We start from the raw sequence: 22,646 nt of genomic DNA, 5'->3' as shown, positions 1-22,646 counted from the left end.
CCTTGGCTGATAACACCCCTTACCCCCATGCCTACAACCGGGATGTGTCTCTGGGCTCCAGGGAAAAATAAAAAGAGTGGTGAGAAAGAGCCACTTCATAAGAAACTCTGTATGGCATTGGGATGTGAGGTTGCACAACTGAGAGGCCTCCAAGAGGGTCACCCAGTAAGTGGGGAGAGAAGAGGGGATAGAACCTGATGTTGTTGCCCAGAGCAACATGGCCTCCTCTCTTCCCTGGCTGCACACACTGGAATACACTTCCCAGCCTTCCTTGCAGTTAGATGTGGCCATGTGACTGAGTCCTGGCCAGTGGGATGTGAGCAGATGCTGTGGACCCTTTCAAATATGGCCTTGTATAAGGAACCTCCCTTGTGCAATTCTAGCTCTTCCTCCATTTGCCAGCAGAACAGAGAGGATTCTGGGGTCTTGGAGAAGGGTGGAGCCACAAGATAGAAGGAGACTGGGTTTACGAATGACTGTGTGGAGCTGACTCCCCACTGGGCAGTGCTGTGAGCACCAGATAAACTTTTATTGTGTTCAGCCAAGTGAGATTTAGGTGTTTATCCATACAGCAACTAGTGTCACCTGAAGGGATACAGAGATTTTTCTCCCTTTTGCTGGCAGCTGCCATGCAGATGTGACACTTCAAGGCTTAAGAGCAGTGCTGACCCTGTAGGGGTGGAGGAGACTGGAGGGGAGGTATCCCGGAGAAGTATGAGCACCACCAGCAGATGGGGTGGTAGCTGATGCCCATACTTGAGCATCCGTGGCACCTTTCCTGCGTATGGCCAGAAATACCACAATCTTCTAGGGATGATCCTGCAGTTACAGTGGAGCAGAAATGCGGGTTATTACTTTGTGCAATCCCTTTGCATTTAGTGTGTAATGTAATAGTGCCTGGTGCATAGTGAATGCCTATTCAGTGATATTTACGGCTCTGAGGCTGGTTGAACGAGGGAACAGGTTACACTGGATGAAGTTCTCCTGAGTTTGTACCTTCTTTTTCCCTGTCTGCCTTTCTCTCTCAACTGTGGTTCAGGACACACTGTAGAACTATAAAATGGAAGCTGGATGCAACCTTACAGGTGACCTGATTTCTCTTACATGTTGTATGTAGATCAGGAAGTTGACATAAGTGATATTAATGACTCCAGATCTGGCTTTGGAGTTAGGCCAGGAGATGGCATTGTATCAGTGTCACTGCTAGGGCACAACCCAGGTCTTCTGCCTCTCTAGCCAGAGTTTTCAAAATCAGAAAACTAACAAAATAATGATTTTTTAAAAAGAAAAAGAAAAGCCAGGCACGGTGGCTCACACCTGTAATCCCAGCACTTTAGAAGGCAGAGGTGGGCAGATCACGAGGTCAGCAGTTTGAGACCAGCCTGGCCAACATAATGAAACCTGGTCTCTACTAAAAATAAAAATAAAAAAAATTAGCCCGGTGTGGTGGTGGGCATCTGTAATTCCCAGCTACTCAGGAGGCTGAGGCAAGAGAATTGCTTGAACCTGGGAGGCAGAGGTTGCAGTGAGCAGAGATCATACCACTGAACTCCAGCCGGGAGTTCCAGAGCGAAAAAAAAAGAGATACCAGTTATATTCCCAATGCCTAGAGAGACTGCCATTGTTAACATTTTAGTTTATATCCTTCCAGTCTTTTTTTCTTATGTGTGAATGCACATAACACATTACATATCTAGAGTAATGTATATGCAATATTTATACTACATGTAGACTATACAATATATTCTGCATATTCCATATGCGTTATAAATATAGAATATACTACCTATAAAATGATAATATTCTGTAGATACATGTAGTATACTACATAAATATATATACTACATATATACATATTAATAGTATATAATATTAATACTATACTACATAAATAATATATAATACTACATGTAGCATATGATATATTCTGTGTACACACATAAAATAGAAAAATAAACTCATGCTATATATATTGATTATAACCTGCTTTTTCCACTAAGATCATAAAATTATTTTCCATATTATTAAATACTATTGTATAATGTTTTATATGGCTGTATCATTTAATCCTTGTTGTTGAACCATAAATGTTTCCGTTTTTGCTGTTATGAAGAGTGCAATAGTAAATGTTTGCTATTGCACATTGATTTTTTTTTTTTTTTTTTTTTTTTTTTTTTTTTTTGCAGGGGCTAAAGTCCTATATGTGGAATTTTTGGATCCAAAAGTAAGAAAGATGCTAACACTGTTGATGTGCGTAGACAAACCGATCTCTGCAAAGGCTGTGCTAATTTAAGCTCCCATCATTGGTGAAGGAGGTGGCCCATTTCCTCATACCCTTGGCCGGAACTGGGTGGTGTCATTTTTCCAAGGGCACCTCTCATTCCTGAGTGGTACCAGGGGAAAGGAAGCAAGCCTTGTTCTGGGCCTTCATGTCTGTGCCTCCCTGGGGTGGGCAAGCATTTGTGGGAGGCCCAGGCTCAGCTGGAGGGCTGGCAGAGGAAGTGGAAAGTAAAGATGCGGAAGATGGTGCTCAGAAGAAGGTGGGCTGGGAAGTCTCCCTGGGCATCTGGCCACCCTACTGGAGTTCTGGCTGTGGAGCCCAGTGATGTGGCCACATGAGCCTTGCTCTGGGCAGATGGGTTGGGCCAACAGAGTGCCAGAGATGGGACTGGGAGAAAAGGTGGATGAGCATGGAGAAAGGCGGACACCACCAGTCGTTGGCTCCAGGAGCTGTAACAAAAGCAAATATTTGGAGGCTAGGATTGCTTAGCTTTCTCCTTGGAATCAGCAGACTCTCGGAGGCTGGGATTAATTTGAAGAAATTTACTAGCAGAGTTTGTGGCAGATAAAACAGTTTGCTTATTTCACACTTGTATGGCCACCTGCTAGGAACTGTTTGTTCAGTTTCGAATTCTTTAATTAAAATCAACATAAAACAGATTGAAAACATCCCAAGAAGGGGATGCTTGATTTGCTGGAGGATATTGCAGAAAGATGGAGCAAAGTGGCTCAAAAAGTGCTTCATCACCAAGCAAGCGGGCGGCAGGGAAGTGCAGCTTGGCTAACTTTGGGATTCAAGTGTGTTAGTGTGTGTGCCAGAGGCTGGCAGGAAGTGCAGAGAACTCACGTGAATTTTCGTCCCACTTTGGGCATTTTTCATGATAGTGGTGGGCTGAGGTGGAAAAGTGAGAGGTTTTTTTTGCTTCTACCCCTTAGAAAAGGCCACTTCCACATTCAATCCTTCACTAAATAGTCATTGAATTCCTCTATGTCAGAAATTGTGAATAACATGCAACCCTTGACCTCAAGAAGCTCAGGATGGGTGAGGGAGACAGCAATTTTAACCCAGTACATGCTATGTGCTGCAGTAAGAGTTAATTCTGGGTGCCATGGGAGCCCCCAGTGCTGACCTGTGGAAGAGGCGAGGAGCTGAGGTTAGATTTCTAAGAAGACATGACATCTACCTCAGCTGAGATCCAATGAGTGGATAGAATTTACTCAAGTTAAAATGATGTATCAGTTAGCTACTGCTACAATATGCTGTGTAACAAACACCTACCATTTCTCAGTGGCAAATAACAAAACCATTTATCTGGTTCATGTGTCTATGTGTTGGTTGAGGGTCTGCTGATCTTGGCTGGGCCTGATCAGGCAACTCTGCTCCATAAGCCTCTTATCCTTCTCTGGGACCACCAGCCTAACCTGGCATGATTCTCTAATGGTGACAGAAAAAGGAGAAGAGAGAAAGCCCAATCACACTTCTTCTAACATTCCACTGGCCAAAGCAAGTCATATGTCTGCACCCAAGGTTAAGAGGCAGGGAAACATATTCCATATATTCCACCTCTTTAGTGGGATAACACACACATACCCAGCTCTTTGGAATGGTGGCCATTAATGCAACCCATCACACATAGGATGGATGTAGTGGTGGTGGTGGGATGTTATAGGATGAGGGACAGCATAAGCAGTATGAGGCTGGGCATGCTGGGCACTGTCTGTAGGAGCGTGCATATGAGGAGGGGCTTGCAAGACTCCTGGAAGGGCATGCAGGAGAAAAAGAGAAAGGTCTTATGTGTCAGCACAGTCTTTGGATTTTGTCCCCAGAGCAGTGAGGAAGCACTGGTGGGTTTTAAGTGGGGAGTGACATGGTCAGATTTTGCCATAGAGTCATCTCTCTGGCTAGCTTTCAGAGTGGAGAACAGAGTGGGTAGGACAGAGGTTCAGGGTTAGAAGACCAGTTGGGAGCCTTTCAGTAACCCAGGCTTCCACGGGACCTGATTTCATGATCAGGAGACTCAGGTTGTGACATCTTGTTTTTATAAAGCATTTTTCCTGGATGCTTGTTAAACTTTAACTCATGGTATGCCAGCTCATAGCAAAAAGCCCTGCTGCTGTTATAGCAAATGGAATCAGTGGAGATGGTTAAGGAGTAGGAGGCTTGCTGGTCCTAACACATCCCATTCACTTTGGCCTTGACTCAGTAACTGGTCCCCTGAACCTCTCCATCATCTTTTCTCAGGCCCCACAGCTCTTGAGCAGGCAGAAGCTAGAGGCTGGTATCCTGGGTAGAAATTGCTCCACTCGGCCGGGCGTGGTGGCTGATGCCTATAATCCCAGCACTTTGGGAGGCCGAGGCAGGTGGACCACTTGAGGTCAGGAGACCAGCCTGGCCAATATGATGAAACCCCATCTCTACTAAAAATACAAAAAACTAGCCAGACATGGTGGCACACATCTGTAATCCCAGCTACTTGGGAGGCTGAGGCAGGAGAATTTCTTGAACCCAGAAGGCAGAGGTTGTAGTGAGCCAAGATCGCACCACTGCACTCCAGCCTGGGCAATGGAGCGAGACTCCATCTCAAAAAAAAAAAGAAAAAAAAAAAAAGAAAAAGAGAGAAAGAAATTTCTCCCTCCCTTCCCCAAGCCCCACTCCCTTTGGGTCCAAGTGTTGCAGATGGTCTGCATACACTGCTGGGCACAGGGACTGCCTGTTGGAGATCTTGGGCCCTGGTGCCTGTGGGGAAGGCCAGCGCTGCAGGCTCTACCCAGTGCCCATTTCCTGACACCTGCTTTTAACGCCTGATTTTGAGCTAGCCACTTTACATTTTGCATCCATCCCCTACTGGCTTGGCATAGTGGGAAAGACACTGTAGTCAAAGACCTGGGTTTGGATGCCACTTCAGCTCTCTGCAGATCCCGGGATCTTGAGCAAGTCACCAGAGCTCTCTGGGCCTCGATTTCCTCGTTGTTGGTTGATCTCAGCTGGTAAAGTCGCCAAATGTGGCCATGGGTGTGAAAGATCCTGGAGACCCTCTCACTCCTCAATTCCCTGCCCAGACACCCCCATGCATCCTGGAAATGGCAGCTGAAACCTACCTTCTCTTCCTGGAGGGCCCAAGCAGACCTCTGCCAAAGCTCCCCTGGCTTTAGACAGCTCCCACGGAAATGAAAGCCCTCTCATCCGTGTGTTCTTGTATCTCTGAGCCCGCAAGCCCTGGCACAGGACTGGCAGCTCACAGGTAAATACATGTTGAATATGGAATGTAAACTCTTTCTAGCCTAATCTGGACTGGCAAATTGGCCCACTCCTTCTCCTTTCTCTTCTGAAGACACTTCCTTCCTATGCCTGGTGCTCAGGACTGGGATTCACTCCGCAGGTGCTGGGCAGGCCTGTGTTTAGATTTCCCCTTCCTCCTAACCTGCAAGGACCTTTGTAAAGCACTGGCCCATGGGAACACAGAGGACTGGTTACGGCTTTGCAGCTGAGGCCCAGGATTCAAGACATCTTGACATCGCTGCTCACTGGCTGTGGCCGGGGTAACTCACTGAAATCCTCTGAGCTCCAGTATATGCATCTAGAAAACAGGGATGCTAATGATTTTATGGCTATTGTTAACTGTCTGTTTTGAGCAGTTCTTGTGTGCTGGCTATGAAAACCATCACCACCACCACCATTATCACAGTGCTGGGGCTGCCAGTTCTTGAGAGTTTGTTATGGTCCTGGCAGAGTTGACTTTATGAAGAATAGCTCATTAACCCACACAAACTCCCCCAAGACCCCCTTTCTTGTTTTAGGGTGCCTACCTGCCTGCTTTGGTGGTTGCTGTGAGGAGCAAAGGAAATGACGTGTGTGTGTGTGTATGTGTGTGTGTGTATGTGTGTGTGTGTGTGAAGGTAAAGGGATGGGAAGTGGAGAGATAGGCATGAGGGGTCTGGATGGGCCCTCCTACCTTGTTTTAGGAGAAGCAGCTCAAGTAAGAGAAAACTGTTTGGATTCTGGAGTTGAAGAGAGCAGGGTTTGAATCCCAGCTCTGCCACTTTCTACTGTGAAGTTTTGAGCCAGACACTTAGGCACTTTGAGCCTCAGTTTCCCTATATGCAAAATGGGCTAAGATTCCCCACCTTGAAGATGAACGAGATGAGGACAATTACAAAGCAGTCAGCAGAAGGCAGGAAGCACATCAGATGCACTACACTAAGCCACTTGTAAAGTGGTTAGCAGGTAGCCTAGTTCATAGGACATACTCAGAAATGAAACTCACTTTCTGTGCTTTTGTTTTTATTTGATCATCATCAAATGGCTTTTGAGGATAGGTAAAGAGGATTACGGTCATCCAGAGGAGAAACTGAGGCTCAGCAATGTCAAATGACTTGCCCAAGGCCACACAGTGAGCAAATTACCAGGTAGATCCTGACTCCAGGCTTGTCTGACATTGGGTCCTGCCTACCTCCAGTCTTGCTGACTTTCCTGACCCAGCCACCTGCCTCCCTGACATCTTTGTGCCTGCCTCTGGGCCTGAGGCAGTGGCTGGGAGCCTGTGGTGTCCGGTGGCTAGCCTGGATCCTCTGTCCTTGCCCGGCCCTCTGCACCCCATGCCCCCTATCACCAGCTCCCCAGACTCTGCTCCTCGGCCGAGGGGCACACTGTGGTGAATCAGCCTCCTTTGTGGTGTTGATTAGAGGCCTCCTCCTACAAACATCAAAGCTTCAATTAACATGGGCCGCTTGCAACCCTCTTGCAAAACTCTGATAAGAATAGAATTTTCTCTTGGAAAATGGATTTTTATTTAGTTGTGTGTACTGTTGGTTAAATGACCTACTCTATACACTGGCGCTGAGATTCTGGGGACAATTAGGGGGCTCGTCAGGAGCTGGTTATCTGAAGGAAACAGGCGCTGGGCTGTTTAGCTGTCTAATATCCTGACGGGCGGGGGGCAGAGGCAAATTTAAAAAAAAAGCCTTCACTCCTTCTCTAGACATGGGGAGTGGAGGGTGGTGTGCTGAGTAGGGGCTTTGTGGGGCAGGAAGGTGGCCCCTGCTCTCCTGGGAGTGTGGCTGGGTTGGTGGGCCCCAGCCTTGCTCTGCTGGGTGTGAGTGTGTGTGTGTGTGTCTGTGTGTGTATGAGCATGTGTGTGTGTATATGTAGGGTGTGCAGCAGTCTCAGATGCTGCTCAGAGCATATGCTGGCCTCAAAGAGGACCCGGGGAGCTGGCTGGCTGGGTGTAGAGGGGGCACGGTTCAAGAACACAGCAAAGCTGGGCGCACCTGAGCTGGAGGCATGGGAGGCTAAGGCTGGTAGGCCCCTGACTTTTTTCATAATCACTCCTCTTATTAAACTTGGCCTTCTTCTAGAGTGGGATGGATTAATGTTCAGAAAATGCTGTCTCCTCAATCTCATTGCTTCTAGTGGAGGAAAAGAAGCACTCTTCCCCTGTCCAGGATTCCTGAGAGGCCACTGACTTAGGCCCCCATCAGTCTGCAATATTCTTGGTTCCAAAGACCCTTCCAAAAAGGGAAGCCCTCAATTCCTTCCAACTCCCCGTCAGCTTCCATTCACCGACAGAAAAATTCTTCCTATTGTCTAACCATATTTCCCCAGCTGCACTTTAAGTCTGTCCTGAATGAAGACACATTGGACAGAGTGAGAAACTTAGGGTTAGGGGAGTGGCCTGCTTGGGAGAGGGAGAGTTTGGGGTGGGCACGAGGGTGGACAGCTGGCTGGGGAAGGCAGAGTGCAGAAGAGCTGGTCGGCAAACTGCTCTTCTTCCTTGAGTTGGGGAAGTCTGGTGTAGCATGACTGTATTGATTCAATTATTCCCTACAATGTAATACTCTGCATCTGTGTGATAGCAACAAACAGAGTTGAAAGACATACAAAAATAAATGATCTGAAAGTTAATATGGCTGAATGGGCATCTATGAATTCGAGGAGAGAGGTTTTGTTTTACATTGTAAAATCAATAGCGTGCAGAACAATGTCCTAACTTCCCCTGGGGACCCCAGTGAAACCCGCCCGTATCGATTGCCATGCAAATTAATTGAATTCATGAAATCCACATTACTGGGTAATTGATGCTTCTTATAATTACCTCCAAGTTATGAGCTTTTAGGGGATTGCCTTGATTCCTGGGCCGTGGGGAGGGTGAGGGGAAGAGGCAGCTTCCTGAAACTGCAGCCAGTGGCTGTCCAGGTGGGCAGTGGGCAGGTGGAGGTTGACCAAGGCTTGAATCAGGGTCATTTGCCTGATGGTGGTGGGAGGCAGGGGCGGCTGGGATCCTCATCTCACAGTTTGCTCACCCAGCCCAGGTGAAGCTGGGAGTTTGAGGAGACATGAGCAGGTACTCCTGGACATTTGAAAGGCCCCCTGATAGGAAGGCTTCCCTGGCATCTGGGGCTCCTTGAGGGTGCCAAGACTGTCTTCAGGGAGTAATAACAGCAAACATTTATTCAGCATTTATTATGTGCCAAGCATTGTTCCAAATACGTTGCAAACTCATTAAATCCTGCAAACAACCATGAGGCATGTACTATTGTTCCCTTTGGTTGTTGAAGAAATGAGGCACAGAGAGTTAGGTAAGTTGTCCTAGTGACAGAGCTGGAAACCTTGACCACAGGCTAATCCATGAGTGGGCTTCAGGAGCCAACCCCCTCATATCACATGAGCAGTCTGCACTTTGACGCATGTGTGTTTCTCAGAGGGAGAGTCTGTAACTTTTATCAGATAATCACTGATTCAAATATCTGTTATATAAACATTGTTTCTATTAATTCCTTATATTTATACAGTGATGAGTGTTTTAATTCATTCTTGCAGGACATACTGTGTGACCTTGGAAAAATCACCTAACTTATCTGAGCCTCTTCTACAACTGCAAAAGCTGGAGGTTGGGATGGTTGTTGTCCAGGTCTCTTTGCAGCTCTGGCATCTACGGGTGATGCAGGGCATTTGCTCATATGGACCTCCCAAGAAGCCCTGAGCCAAGGGGGATGCTGGGCAGATGAGGAACCATAGACACGTTGGGACTAGGTCTCTTAGGGGGAAGCTCATGCAACAGGTTAGTGGCAGGGACATGAGGACAGGTGAAGCCGGTCTCCAAGCCAGGTGTACCTCAGGCCTCTGTTTCTTGTCTTCCTAGAGACCCTCCCATGGGAGTCAGCCAAACCCAAGGAGGAGTCTGGTGCTGGGTCCTGGAGCCTGCACTGCCATCCCTCTACCTTGGAGCCACAGGGCAGCACAGCCGGGAAGAGCTCCCTTCTCTCTATTGCTGCTGTTTGGGAAAGTTGTCTCCTCTTTCTGGGCTCATTGCTTTTACTTGCAGAATGAGTTGACTTTGGGAGCTGTGGCTGGAGCCAGGGGCCAGGGATGTTCTTGGCCACAGGGTGGGCAGGCTGGGTTGGAACCCAGAGGGAAGCAAAGGCTCTTAACAAGTACTGTCTCCAGGAAAGTACTTGTGTAATGCCGGCCCTCTTCTTCCCTGGGCTTGGCAGAAGGTGAGGGCTGGCCAATCATGTCACCCTTCCCTCTTCCCAGGCTCAGCTTTGGAGCAGTTGAAGTTGAGGCTGAGCTCCAGAGAGACATGTCTCCTGATTGGTGGAGTCTGGCCTGGTGGAGCTGAAGCACCATGAATTACCATCCATACTAGGGACCTGGCCTGGTTCCATGTCCTTGCCAGGGCAGCCTGGGCTGGCCAGGTGGCACTCACAGCAAGGAGACTGTGGCTTAGAGTTCAAGGTGGAGGCTGGAGCACAGGGTAGGAAGCTTGGTTCTGCCTGTGGCTGGAGCTTCTACCTGGCTCTTGAGGACTTGGTGCAGGGTGAATGTGGCCATGAGCCCCTCATTGGACACTAGGCAGTGGTTCTGGCTCTCCATCTCCTGGAAGCTTTGGGACTAGAAATGTACTGACTCCCTACAGGGCAGCTGCCTCTGCAGAGGGGAAGTTGTGTGGTATGCTCAGAGGTTTCTGGCACTGCTACAGCCTCCTTGCCAACCCCAGCCCATGGTGTGAAGGCTCCAGGCTCTGCTAGGGTGTCCTTCCTGGCAACAGCCACAGTCTTGAGAGGGAGGACCTGGGAGGCTTCCCTGACTCATCCAGGCCAACAGGTGGCCAGCTAATAGGCATAATTCTCCTGCCTTGATCTCCCTGTCCAGATCAGGGGTTCTTGAATGACCTTGATGCTGATCTTCTGGACCCAATGACTCTTTAGAGATGGTAGAGATCTTACAAGATTATCTAATCTAACCTCCTCACCAAAATGAGGTTCAAAGAGGTCATTTGGCTTGTCCAAGTTCTCATGGTCAGTAGGAATCAGAGCTGAATCTTCAGTCCAAGCCTTCTGACTTAAGTGCAGGACTCTTTCCATGACATCAAAATAATCTCCCAGCCACTAGCCTGCCATCTCTCTGGGCATCTCTGGTGTGGGGTGTTGGTGTGGGTGGAGGGAGGGTCCTCTCTATCCTCCTCCTAGAGAATCGTAAGACTTCACAGGGGTCAGGACATGGTAGAAAGCTCCTGCCTTGCTGGCTGTGTCTTTGCTCCTGGCTGCTGGACCCCCTGAACCCTGAAGAACACAGGCTTCTAGACCTAGCTAGGACACCTCTCTCCCTCTCTTCTGGGGAGAACAGCCCATTTTCCCTCTGCACACCTTAGGGCAGAGACGGTGCTATGGCAGCCTTAATAGGGGAAGTTGATGAATGCATCAGAAATGTGTATAATTAAGATTGAAAACTAATTGTGGGATGGTTGATGTTTCTCTCTCTCTCCTCTCTCCCTGCAGGAGAGGAATTCTCTCTGTATATACTGAGCCCCAAGGAAGGAATAGGGTGAGGTCTGGCATGGGGCCTGGAGTGAAGGAGAGCTGAAATCTTCCTTCCTTCCTTCCTTCTTCAACTCACTCACCCACCCATCCACCTACTCACCCATCTGTTCACCCATCCATCTATCCGCATCCACTTATCTACTCACACATCCATCCACACACTCAGGCACCCACTTATCTACCCATCTATCCATCTACTAACCAGTCCATCCATCCATCCCATAGGTTCTTCACCTACATGCAGTGGGCACTGATGTGGGAGGTGTACTAGTGGGTACAGAGGTGAACACTGGACGGAATGATGCAGCAAGTGATCAGGGAGGAAGACAGACTCTTGCCTCATGTCAGAATTTCCTGGGGTTTCCAACAGTTAGTTATTCAAGGAGAAGGCCTCAAAAAGAGCATAGACTTCTTCTATAAAAGAAGTCAGGATCCCCATGTTGTTTACATTTTGTGCTACAAGAGTGTATTTAGTGTTGCAGGCCCTGGTGAAATTTTCATTGCCATAGTTATCCTAAGCATTTGAGGAGAGCCTACTAGGCCCATTCCCCTGAGACTTCATTTAACCCAACCCAACCCAACAACCAAATGGATCCAGTAGAGTTGCTAGCGCCGTTTCACAGATGAGGAGACTGAGGCTTAGGTAAGCAAAGCAAACATGCCTCAGTGAGCAACCAGGGTTGTCATGAGAATGGAATGAGGTCAAGGCCAAGTTTTAGTCTGCAAACAAGTTGGAAGATTGATATGAATCAGAAATAACCAGGGTGCTTTTAGAAATGTTTCCTCTTAAGCTTCGGTACAAATTGATTCTGCCCTTAGGGATATGGGCCACGTGGGAGTCAGAAGGCAAAGAAAAGCAGACCCACAGCTAAACCTGTTCTCTTGGCTCCAAGGGCTGGGTGGTGCCAAAGCTTAAGGGGCTCCGACTTTGTGTGATGCTGCATATTTATTTTATCATCTGATTTTCGTGTAACGAGGCTCTACCACACCGTGAGAGTATTACCCCACAAAGTCGGGTTTATTATCACCATTTCACAGATGAGAAACTGAGGGAAAGAGAGTCAAGGTCACTTGTGTAGGATAACCCAGATAATAAGTGGGAGACAGGAGTTTGAGACCAGGTGAGGTAAATGCCTCCTTGTGCTTACTTCTACCCTGACCTGCCTGCTGCCCTAGATGAGCCACATAACTGTATCTATGGGGGTAGAGCCAGGAACAAGGATGACCAATTCCCTCTCACTGCCTTTCCTGGAAACTGAACAACCCAGAACCTGCCCATGCCCTACACAGCCAGGCCTGCTCTGAGTGTCATTCGGAGCTCCAGCTATGGCAGGACCTGTTGATGCCCTGCCTGGGTCCCTATGTCTCATCTCCTCACCCCACTCACTGCTGTGGGCACTGACTGGGCCACCGCTGTGGGTTTGATGCCCTATTGGGGGTTGTGGCTCCAGATTTAGTCACAGGCCCCGGTATTAGCTATCCACTGTAACAAATGATCCCAGAACTCAGCAGTTTAACACAACAATAAACATGGATGATCTGATCCAGTTTCTGTGGATCAGGAACTTGAGAGTGGCTTAGCTAGATGTTTTTGGCATGAAGTCTTTTGTGAAGTTGCAGTCAAGATGTTGGCTGGGGCTCCCATCTCATCTGAAGGCTTGACTGTGGCTGTGGGATCCACTTCCAAGATGATTGACTTGCATGGCTCACAAGGCCTCCTGGCTACTGGCAGGAAGCCACTGTTCCTTGCCCTGTGGACCTCTCCATAGGACTGCTTGAGTGTCTCCAGGGCATGGCTTTCCCTAGAATGAGTGATCTGAGAGAGAGAGACAGAGCCCAAGAAGAAAAGGAGCACTATCTTTTATGGCCTAGTTTCAGAAGTCACTCTGTAACTTCTAACACATTCTTTTTACTAGAAGTGAGTCACTAAGTCTGGCCACATTCAAGTGGAGGGGAATTAGGGTTTGTTTTTTGTTTGTTTGTTTTATTTTTTTTTTTGGAAGGAACACTAAAGAAAATTGTGGACACATTTTAAAACCAGCATACTCTCAACTGTTCTTTTTGGCTGGTAATGGTAAGCCACCCAGCTCTTAACCAGACACCAATCAGAGCTCCACCAAAGGTTCTTTGGGGATAGTTCCTCCTGACTGTGGCTCACAGCTGCTTCTGATCGTGGGAGGTGAGGGTGTCTTAAAACCCCCCTTCCAGTCCATTTCTAGCCACTTCCTTTTATTCTAGCTCACTGTTTCCTATTTATTCTTAATAACAATGATAGCTACCCTTAATTGAGTACCTGCCATGTGCCAGGCAGTATACAGATATTATCCATAATCCTTAAATTCTGCAAGGTGGGGAAAGGCAGGTTCAGAAAAGTTAGGTGACTTGTCCTGGGCCACACACTAGTCCCTGGCAGACCCAGGGTCACCCTGGGCTTCCCTGGCCTGCCTGCTGCGGGCTCCTGCTGCCCCCTGCCTGATGAGCCTTCCCCTTGTCTCAGCCCTGCCCTGTCTTCAGGACCTGGCTCAGGCATGGCCTGTCGGGGAGGCTCCCTCTGATGGGCTCCTGGCTGGCAGTGAGTGATCTGGGAGTCCCTCCATGTCACCATCTTCTCGTTGTTTGTGTACACACCTTGTTTCCCTCACTAACCCATGAGTGTCTTCAGGGTACATGTTTGTCAATGGTCCCTGTGTCCCCCAGAGTGCCCAGCAAAGCACCTGGCACATAGCAGTACTCAGGATTTGGGACACAAGTGATTGGAATGGTCCCCCCGGCCAGACAGCTGAGATTCATCGCCTTTAGCAGGTCTCAGGGAAAGGGTCAGAAACCCAGGCTCCCTGCACCAGTCTGCCGTGACTTTTTCCTGCCTGTGCCCTGCTGTCCAGAGCCAATGGCCCGGCCCCCCTCACTTCAACACGGTCATGTGGGCTGGCTACTCCTGGCTGCATTGCTGCTGCCCGCCCCGCTTCACCCCCCTTTCTCTTATCATAGCTCCCAACTCCCTGCTCTTTCTTCCCTAAATTGATTCTCAGCAAAATCTCTCTTTATTCTGACTTCTCAGACCTCTTTAGGTTTGTTCCTGGAATCTTTTGTCCCTCTCCCTCCCCCAGCTCATCCGGGTCACTCTTCTTGGCCTCTGTCCCCACCCGCCCCTCCCTGGATGGTAGGACCTGTTGCTGCTCTCCTGCCTGTGTCCCACCCCCTGCCATGCCCCTCCCTGTGCCCATCTCCCCACGCCCATCTCCTTGGCTCTCGTCTCCAAGGTTACGTAGCGAGTTTGCCTATCTCTGCTCCCTCTTCTCGCCTCCCATGTCTGAGTGGTTCCTCCAGGGAGGGTTGTTGGGGGGTCCTGGGGGTGGGCAGTGGGGAAAGATAGTCTTCCGCCTTCCCCCTTTTCCCTGGCCCTGTAACTGCTGGTCCATCCTTTGTCCCTCTCTCCTCCCCTCCCTGCTTTGTAACCTTCTCTCGGTTTTTCTGCTTGTCTCTTTTTCTCCTGTCTCTTTTCCCCATCTTTCTTTTTTTCTCTCCTCTCTCTCTCTCAATTTCCACCTCTCTCTGTTTCTGAGTCTCTCTCTCTGACATGCTCGCTATCATTCTGTCTTTGCCCTCTTCCTCTCTGAATTCTTGTTTCACACTCACAATAAAGAATTATCCCAGCTCCAGTTCCCTGGGTGGGCCCTCATCAACATCCCATCCCGGTCTCTTTAGGTGTTGGTGCCAAACGGTTTTGCAGGAGGACATTGAAAGTCTGAAGCCCAGTGCGGGGCTGAGTTCTATTTAGGGCCGGTCATGAAGTGCTTTGGGAAGGGGAGAGGTATGCAAGCATGTGTACCCCACTTTCCAAATATATGCCAGGCCAAAGGCAGACTGGAACCCCACCCACCTTCTGTGTGGCTAGGCAAGCCTGTGCAGGCAGAGGCTGAGGCTGAGAGACACCCCCAGGTGTCAGGGAGAATGCCGTCGGCCCACCGGAGGCTCCTGCGGGCTGCCTGTGCTTGCAGTCTACAGGTGGACCTATTTCCGTCACACCAGACAATGCTCACAAAGAGCCCAGCCCGGAGCCTGGCATACAGCAGGTGCTCAGTAATTGCGTGTCTCCTTTCTGATTGGGGTCAGAGGGAGGTGCACAGGGCTTCTGGCCTCCTTGTCAGACATGATGCACCATTCTGGGATAAATAAACCTTTTTTTCCAAGAACCTTTTGAGGGACTTTTCCAGAAAAATTAAGAGAAGAATTTCTTTTCCTTTCAGAAATGTTCATTCCCCCCTGCTGAAATTGTCCATTTTTCTGACTTTCATATCTGTACCTAAACATAGTAAATGGCTTCCATATTTTAACATGATCATTACATCTTAATGCATCTTTATGTTCCTAAAGTAATAGTGATCTTATAAAAGACCCTAGAAACAAGACTGTGCATACATTTGGACCCCCTCACATTTTCCCCTTGGCCTCAATGTTTCTGCCCCTCCCCCCACTCCCCCTGCTTTATGTCTCTAGAGCCCTGGGAGATCAGGCTGACATGACAGGTACTAGAGTCTCCTAAATATGGGAGTAAGAAGGGGGTTCTCAGCTCAGACCCAGCCCAGTCAGGCCCCATCTGTCCACCCAGGATGGTCAGGTCCAACCAGGCCCAGCCAGACCTTGTCAGATCCAGTTAGGCTGATGGAAGCTTCAGCTCTTAGTGTCTTTCCTGGCCCTGTAGAGGGATTCTTTTTGGCTTCTTCCCAAATTCTCAGGACAAGGTAAGGAATCAGGGTCAGGGATGGGTTCCTAGCTCAGGTCCCTACAGGAATGGAAGTACAATCTGTACTACTCTGCCATTCTCCCCTCCCCTACAAATATTTGGGAACATATCTTTACTGTGTGCTAGGTCTAGGCCATCCTCCAGCCCCTAGGAATGCTTCTTATCTTCTCTGTTGATCTGTTACAAGTGCCTTTTCAAAAATGGATGTATAACTCACCTCTTCCTGGAAGCCTTCCCTGATTAACTCCATGCATCCATTCAACATGCATTTATGGAGTGTCTGTCACATACCCTGGACTATAATGGACACAGGGAATACCTTAGTGAACAAGATAGATAAAGTTCCTGCCCCTATGAAGCTTGCATGGGAGAGACAGGGAGTAAACAGAAAAACAGCTACCATGGGTGACAAATAGGGGATCTTACCCTAGCTAGAGGGTCAGGGAAAGGCCCAGCTCACTCTCAAAGGAAAAGTCCATCTTGGCCACAAACTAGTGGTGTGAACTTGGGCAAGTCACCTATCTCTGAGCTTATTTTCCTCAACTGTGAAAGAAAGGGTCCCTTTCTGCTCTAGAATTACGTGTTTACTTAAAAGCAAATTTACTTTCAGACAGGTTTCTAAACAAATTCTTGAGACTTTGGCATTGTAGAAAAATGTGAAATTCTAATTAAGCATAAAGAAAAAATAATAATCACAATGAAACAGTCAACCTAACAAAATCATTCCCATCACCCACAATTCCACCTCTCAGAGACAACTGCTCCTGGCATCTTGGGAATCTCAGCTCATGCGGAAGCAGGTAGCAAACTGTCTGCTGAGGTCCCTGGAGGTGTGCCCTCTCCCACTTACCCACCTCCTTTGTCTCTGCTCTGCCTCCTTGCACACACCGCGGGATGGAGTCGGGGACCCCAGCCAGCCCTGGGCCCCCTGGGGCCATGGCCCACGGTTTTTTCCCAAAGGCAGAAGGTGTCTCTTTGGCTGCAGGGCTGCTCTGACATCTTGGGCCACATTTGATGGACAGTCCGCCCTGCCAGAGCTTGCTGGGTAGACCCTTTCCAGGCTCAGAGATGCTGTAACACCGGAGAATGGGCAGCTGGAGCACCTGGGGCCCTGTCCACCCAACCGGGCAGGTGGGGATGCAGTGCAGCCTGTGGACAAAAGATGGCAGCACTGCACTACTTCAGGCCCGAGCTACAGCGGGCAGCAGGAGGGTTCCGCCAGGCAGGTGTATGTGCCAGGGTGTATGCCTCATAAGCAACCCCAGACGGTCACGGGGTTGGCCCTTTGTCCTCCAAGGCTCTCAGTGGGAACGACCAATTTGGCTGAGCCTCCTGGAAGTCGGCGCTTGAGTGGCCTTACCCAGAGCAACAGGCAGATCGCTGCATTCCAGAGGCCTCAGGCCCTGGCCCCCACCTACCACTGAATTGTTCCCTAAGCCCCTAGTGTCATTTGCTGTTTCAGTGTGGAACGATCTGGGAGTGGGAGATGAAGACCCTGCCTCATCTTGGGCCAGCCCCTCCTGCTTCTCCCCCAGCAGATCTTCTTTTGTGATACTCGACTGGGCTGGAAGGGGAGGGGGGAGAGGGAGAAGGGGCAAGGATGGCCGAGATCTCAAGCTGCAGTCTCACTTGCTGGGCTTCCAAGCCAAGTTCCACTACTTGCTTGCTGGGCTACCTCGAGCAAGTGACTTAACATCTCTGAGTTATCTCTAAAAGGGGGTACAATGAAAATAATATTAGGCTTTTTTATTATTAGCTATTTTATTGACAGCTCTAAAAGACCTAACCTCCCCTAGTATATTAGGTGGATCCAGAAGCATTTCTCAGTGGTCTTATTTTCTAATAGTCCCTGTGCTTGTCCTGTGTCCTCCTCTTAGGACCCCCACCCTCTGCCCACCTTCATTTCATAATAACTCAGTGATACCCACCATTTATCAGGCATGGACACCATGCTTGGCACTATGCTTGCCTTCCAAGGAACCCTTTGAGGTACCACCTTTTACAGGTGGGGAGCTGGGGCTTGGAAAGATGGAGTATCTTACTCAAGGCCACACAGTAGAGCTAGGATCCAACCAGGTGTCCCAGTCCTGGATTCTCTTTCTTCAGACCCCTTGGCCCCTACTCTGACAAGCCAGGCTGTTTTCTTCTGTTTGGACACCAGTCAGGGCCCTGAGTCCCCTTCTCTGGGCTTCTGATCCTGCTGTAAACCTTGGGTGCTGTTGGTGTAGCCACTAAGCTCCTGAGTGTGTGGGGGCAGAGGCGGGTCGGCGCCTCGGCTGCCCTTGGGTGTGTGTCCTCCATGTGGGGCAGGAGGGGGATGGAATAACTCACAGGAGGCTGGTGCCCAGTCCTGCCTGGTGCTCTCCCACCCCCCGGCTAGTGCTGACTTGTTAGGCCGAGGGAGCTGACACCCTAACAGCTCCTGTCAGACTCCAATGAGTTGATGATGTGGAAACTGGTTATTAAGTATAATAACAGTGGTTTGGTTTTTCCACGGTTCTGACTGTAAGTGCCTAAGTGACAGCTGGCTTGTGCCATGGTGCTGCATGCTAAGTGGCCTGAGGATGGGGTACAGGGGAGGGTGTGAGGGGCTCTTCTAAGGTTTTGGTTGGAGGGAGGCCAGGAGGTGCTGTTGCCTGTGCCTCTTCTGTGGGTGAGGCCTTTCAGCCCATATGGGACAATGGGCCCTGGCTTCTTGGCCCGGGTCTGGGCTGGATGGAATGTGTGGATTCGGGACAGCAAACTAGGTGGTGATGTGTCCCCAAACCTAACGGGTCCTCATATACACAGTCCCCCTCACTGACCTTGTCCCTGGATCAACAAGAACTGGATTGGAAATCTGGAAACTTGGAGTTTAAGCTTTGTCCCTCCTTGCTTGTAACCTTAGGGACATGGTTTAACTCTTCCAGTTGCCCAGTCTTCACAATGAAGGGTTTGAACAGGGTTAATTTATTCATTTAACTACAAGTGTCAAACCAATGAACAATGGATAGAAACTTTCTGTTAGATGAATGGATAAAGAAAACATAGTAAATACATACAGTGGAATATTATTTAGCCTTGAAAAAGAGGGAAATCCTGTCATTTGTAACAACACAATGGAGGACATTATGCTAAGTGAAATATGCTAAGTGAAATAATATGCTAAGTGAAATAAGCCAGTCACATGTGTATATGACCTATCAGAAATTGATTCCACGTATATGATGTATCAGAAATTGATTCCATGTCTATGACATATCAGAAATTGTCAAACTAATAGCAGCAGAGAAAACAGTTGGCTGCATCAACAGCACCCAGGGCTTGGAGCAAATTGTCAGGGGCTAGGGGAAGAGGCAAATGGGGAATTGTTATTCCATGCATATAGAGTTTCGGTTCTATGGGGTGAATAAGTTCTAGAGATCTGCTGTACAACATAGTGCTTATAATTAAGAATCTGGTATTGTGTACTTCAAAATTCCTTAAAATCTCAGGTTAAGTGTTTTTACCACACACACACACACACCCAAAGGAATATGAGAAACTTTGGGAAGTGTTGGATATGCCTATTACCTTGATTGTGGCGATGGTATCATGGGTGTTTGCATATGTCCAACTTCACCAAATTGTACACATTAAATATGTACCGTTATTTGTATATCAACTATACCTCAACAAAGCTGTTAAAGGAAACTTGCTCTTAGACATATTTTGTTTGGCCTATACAGTGCTTTAAATTTAAGCGCCCACATTTAATATTCTAGAATTTCTGATAGCCACGCTTCTGACCTTCTTTCAAAACTGTAAGAATTGGTAACACTGGGCCTGCATGTCCACATGGCAACAATTGGCTGCAATCTTTCTCCCCTCACACGGGGTTTACACTCTCCTAACTTGCCACGGTCCCCACCACTCCCTATTGTATCCCCCACACAGGGGCTGAGTGCCAATGGCTATTGACTTATTGCACCTGATCCTCCTCACTCACCTGCATTCAGTGCCTGGCACTGCATCGGATAGTCACTGAGGGCCCATTTTGTCCATGGCATCATGCTCTTTACATCAGAAATTATGATGATAAAGAGCTTAGAAGAGGGCACTGGGACCTGGGTATAATGAGATCATAGACATCTCCAACATCATTTTCAGCTGAGAATTCTAGAGTTCTGTAATGTAAGAAGTCTCTGCCCCTCTCTCCCTGAACTGTAAAAATGAACATTTTCACTCAGGGTGATCTCCATCTCCATGCTCAGGTCGGGAAGGGAGACGGTTCCCTTCCCACTGTCCGCATGCCTCATCCTGACCCTACAAATAATTTAACCCCCTGGATGTGTGGGTGGGGAGCTCTCATAAGCTAGCCATATACTTTCTCTCTCTCTCTCTCTCTGTTAGTTTCCTCATCTGGAAAAAACACCACTAGGTTGTTGAAAAATTTGGAGTTCTGGGCTTGAGTTTTCCAGGCTACATACGCTATGACTGACCTCGGACAAGTCATTTCACCTCTCTGAGTCTCCTCATCTGCAACATGGGAATAAATACTATCATTCCTGTATAAGAAAATGTGTTTGGGAAATGGGAAAGTACTATACAAATGAACAATTGTTATTAATTTTATACATATAAATAGCAGAAGATATTTTCTCCTCCTTTGTATCAAGGGGATGGCAGAAGAATAAAGTGAAGTGATAGGCATGTCACTGCCTTGGAAAGGAAATTGTTCCAGTCCACAAGGGATTCTTGTATTGTGATTATTAATATAGTTCACCAAATGGTCTTGGCTGGGAGCCTGAAGGTGTAGCAGCTGCAGGGACTCGAAGCTCTCCACCGCTGTGGCTCCTGCCTGCCTGCCTTCTCAAGACAGGTTTTCCCCTTCTCTAGGCTGGCGTTCCTCTGTCTCCCAGAACCCAGCTCTGATCGTCCTTTTCCCACAAGTTCTCCTGGATGATCCCCGCTCTTCCTGCACCCTATGCCACCCTTACTTTCTGGGTGCAGATGTCAAGGACTATTGAGTGCCATCCTGGAGGGGTTTTAATGATCACCTCGTGATTCTGCTGGTGGACATACTATTTTTTTTGAGCCCCATCCTGTGCCACGTACTGAATTGGTGTGAAAGAGATGAATAAGACATATGAAGCTCTTGATCTTGTGGAGATGACAGTGGGGAGGAGACAGAGATAACACACAAGGGAACAAGTGAGTACAAATGCAGAGATAATTAAGACCGTGGTAAGTTCCATAAAGAAAATAAAAGAGGGACGATGTGCTCCAGAGTGCTTGGGTGGTGGGGACTGGTGGTAACAGAGGGTGGTTATCTCTTCTTGGAGGAGCTGACATGTGAGCTGAGATGTGAAAGATGGAAAGGAGCAGCCATGGGGAAATGGAAGGAGATGCATTCCAGGTAGAGGGAATGAGGTTGGCTTGTCCAGGCTTCTTAATTAACCGATGAAGACAGAGCAGGGAAGTGTCTTGCACGAGGCTGCACAGCTAGTCATCAGCAGCAGAGCAGGACTAAAATCCTGTTCTCTGGGCATCCAGGCCCCTGGTATGCTAATGCAACACTTATTTCTTCTTTGCAAGCAGGGCCTCTGTGGAGCTCCTCACCTGTCAGTCAGCTTTCCATACCCTAGCCAGGGTCCTCCCTGTGCCCCACCCTCTGTCCAGGGTAGCTTCAAGCCTGCTCTTCCCCTGCTCTCCAGAGGTAAATGGGACAAGACAGGAGCAGAGAGAAAGCAGAGTGGCTGAGTGGTTTCCGCCATTCACTGCTAAGCGCAATAAACCCAGTGGAATCCCAGCCTTAGAATGGCCTTGTTTAATTAATGCTAAATGACTGTGGGACCCTTATGGATTTATACATTAGATCCACATTAACACCAAATCGTTTGATCACGAATAACTGTTAAAATAATGAACACAGGCGCTTTACAACTAGATTAGAAAGATGGGACTCAGCCTCCTGCCCAGCATGGGGGGTCAAAGCACCCTTCCCAGGATTCTGCCTCCTTTTCCTCCCTCTTGTTTGATAAGCTGTGATTTCCAAAGGGCATTTATTGAGCTGTCCCCATGCCCAGCGCTGTGTGATGGGGGTGGGATGGGGCACAAAACTTCCCCTCTGGAGCTTGCAGTGTCGGTGAGGAGGTGAGCTGTACACTTGAAAATGAAGCATATTACTAGAGAAGTATGTTCTGGGAATTTACAAATATCTCATTTAATCCCCTCCATATTGGGAGGTAGGTACTATAATCAGGTCTCAATTGGCAGATGAAAGACCTATGTTTGTTACAGATGAGGGCCTTGCCCCAGGCCACCCACTTAGAGGAGGCGTAACTGGAAACAAAATCTACACTTAGCCTCCCCAACCCTTGTTAATTCCACCTGCATAGCCTTGCTTCCTAAGACAATGGACTAGAAAGTGTGGTCCTCGCCCTTGGGTAGACCTCTGGCTTTTTTGGCTGGGGCAGGTGGGGAGGGTGGGTGGAGGAGGAGGGCTTTGAAGGGTGCCTGTAGGCATGTGGTAGGAGTAGGGGGTGGTGGATGGAAAGAGGAAAGGGGGTTTCTTCCATCCCCCTCCCTCACGCAGCCCCCTCTGTCCCTCTTACTCTCTGTGCTCAAACTTTGTCCCCACAGAGTATCCAAGTCCTTCTGAGTGGCTTCTCTGACACTCCTTCCTGAGAATCAGGTTATTCAGTTTGGCTCATGGGAGAAGGATGCGCCCCAGCCCCAGTGAGCGTGGTGCGTGCGCAGTCTCATGCCCCCACTGCCAGCCCCGCTGTTTACTCCATCACGCATGCATCCCGGGCTTCAGCAGGAGCAGGCAGCAGTGGGT

The 22,646-nt window shown here is 48.7% G+C and overlaps 1 long non-coding RNA gene across 1 annotated transcript; it reads right to left on the bottom strand.

Moving 5' to 3' along the window:
• Nucleotides 1–508: 508 nt before the first annotated feature.
• On the bottom strand, nucleotides 509–19,927 carry LOC107967225 (uncharacterized). The gene is made up of 3 exons (XR_001707563.2): nucleotides 19,812–19,927; nucleotides 5,703–5,858; nucleotides 509–819 (listed from the first exon to the last, which is right to left on the bottom strand). It is a non-coding gene; the product is annotated as an uncharacterized LOC107967225 (long non-coding RNA).
• Nucleotides 19,928–22,646: the final 2,719 nt, after the last annotated feature.

Source organism: Pan troglodytes, chromosome 9 (genome assembly GCF_028858775.2).
Source record: "Pan troglodytes isolate AG18354 chromosome 9, NHGRI_mPanTro3-v2.0_pri, whole genome shotgun sequence".
Taxonomy (NCBI): Eukaryota; Metazoa; Chordata; class Mammalia; order Primates; family Hominidae; genus Pan; species Pan troglodytes.
Note: the sequence above shows the minus strand (reverse complement) of the source record. Positions and strands in the feature narration are given on the sequence as shown.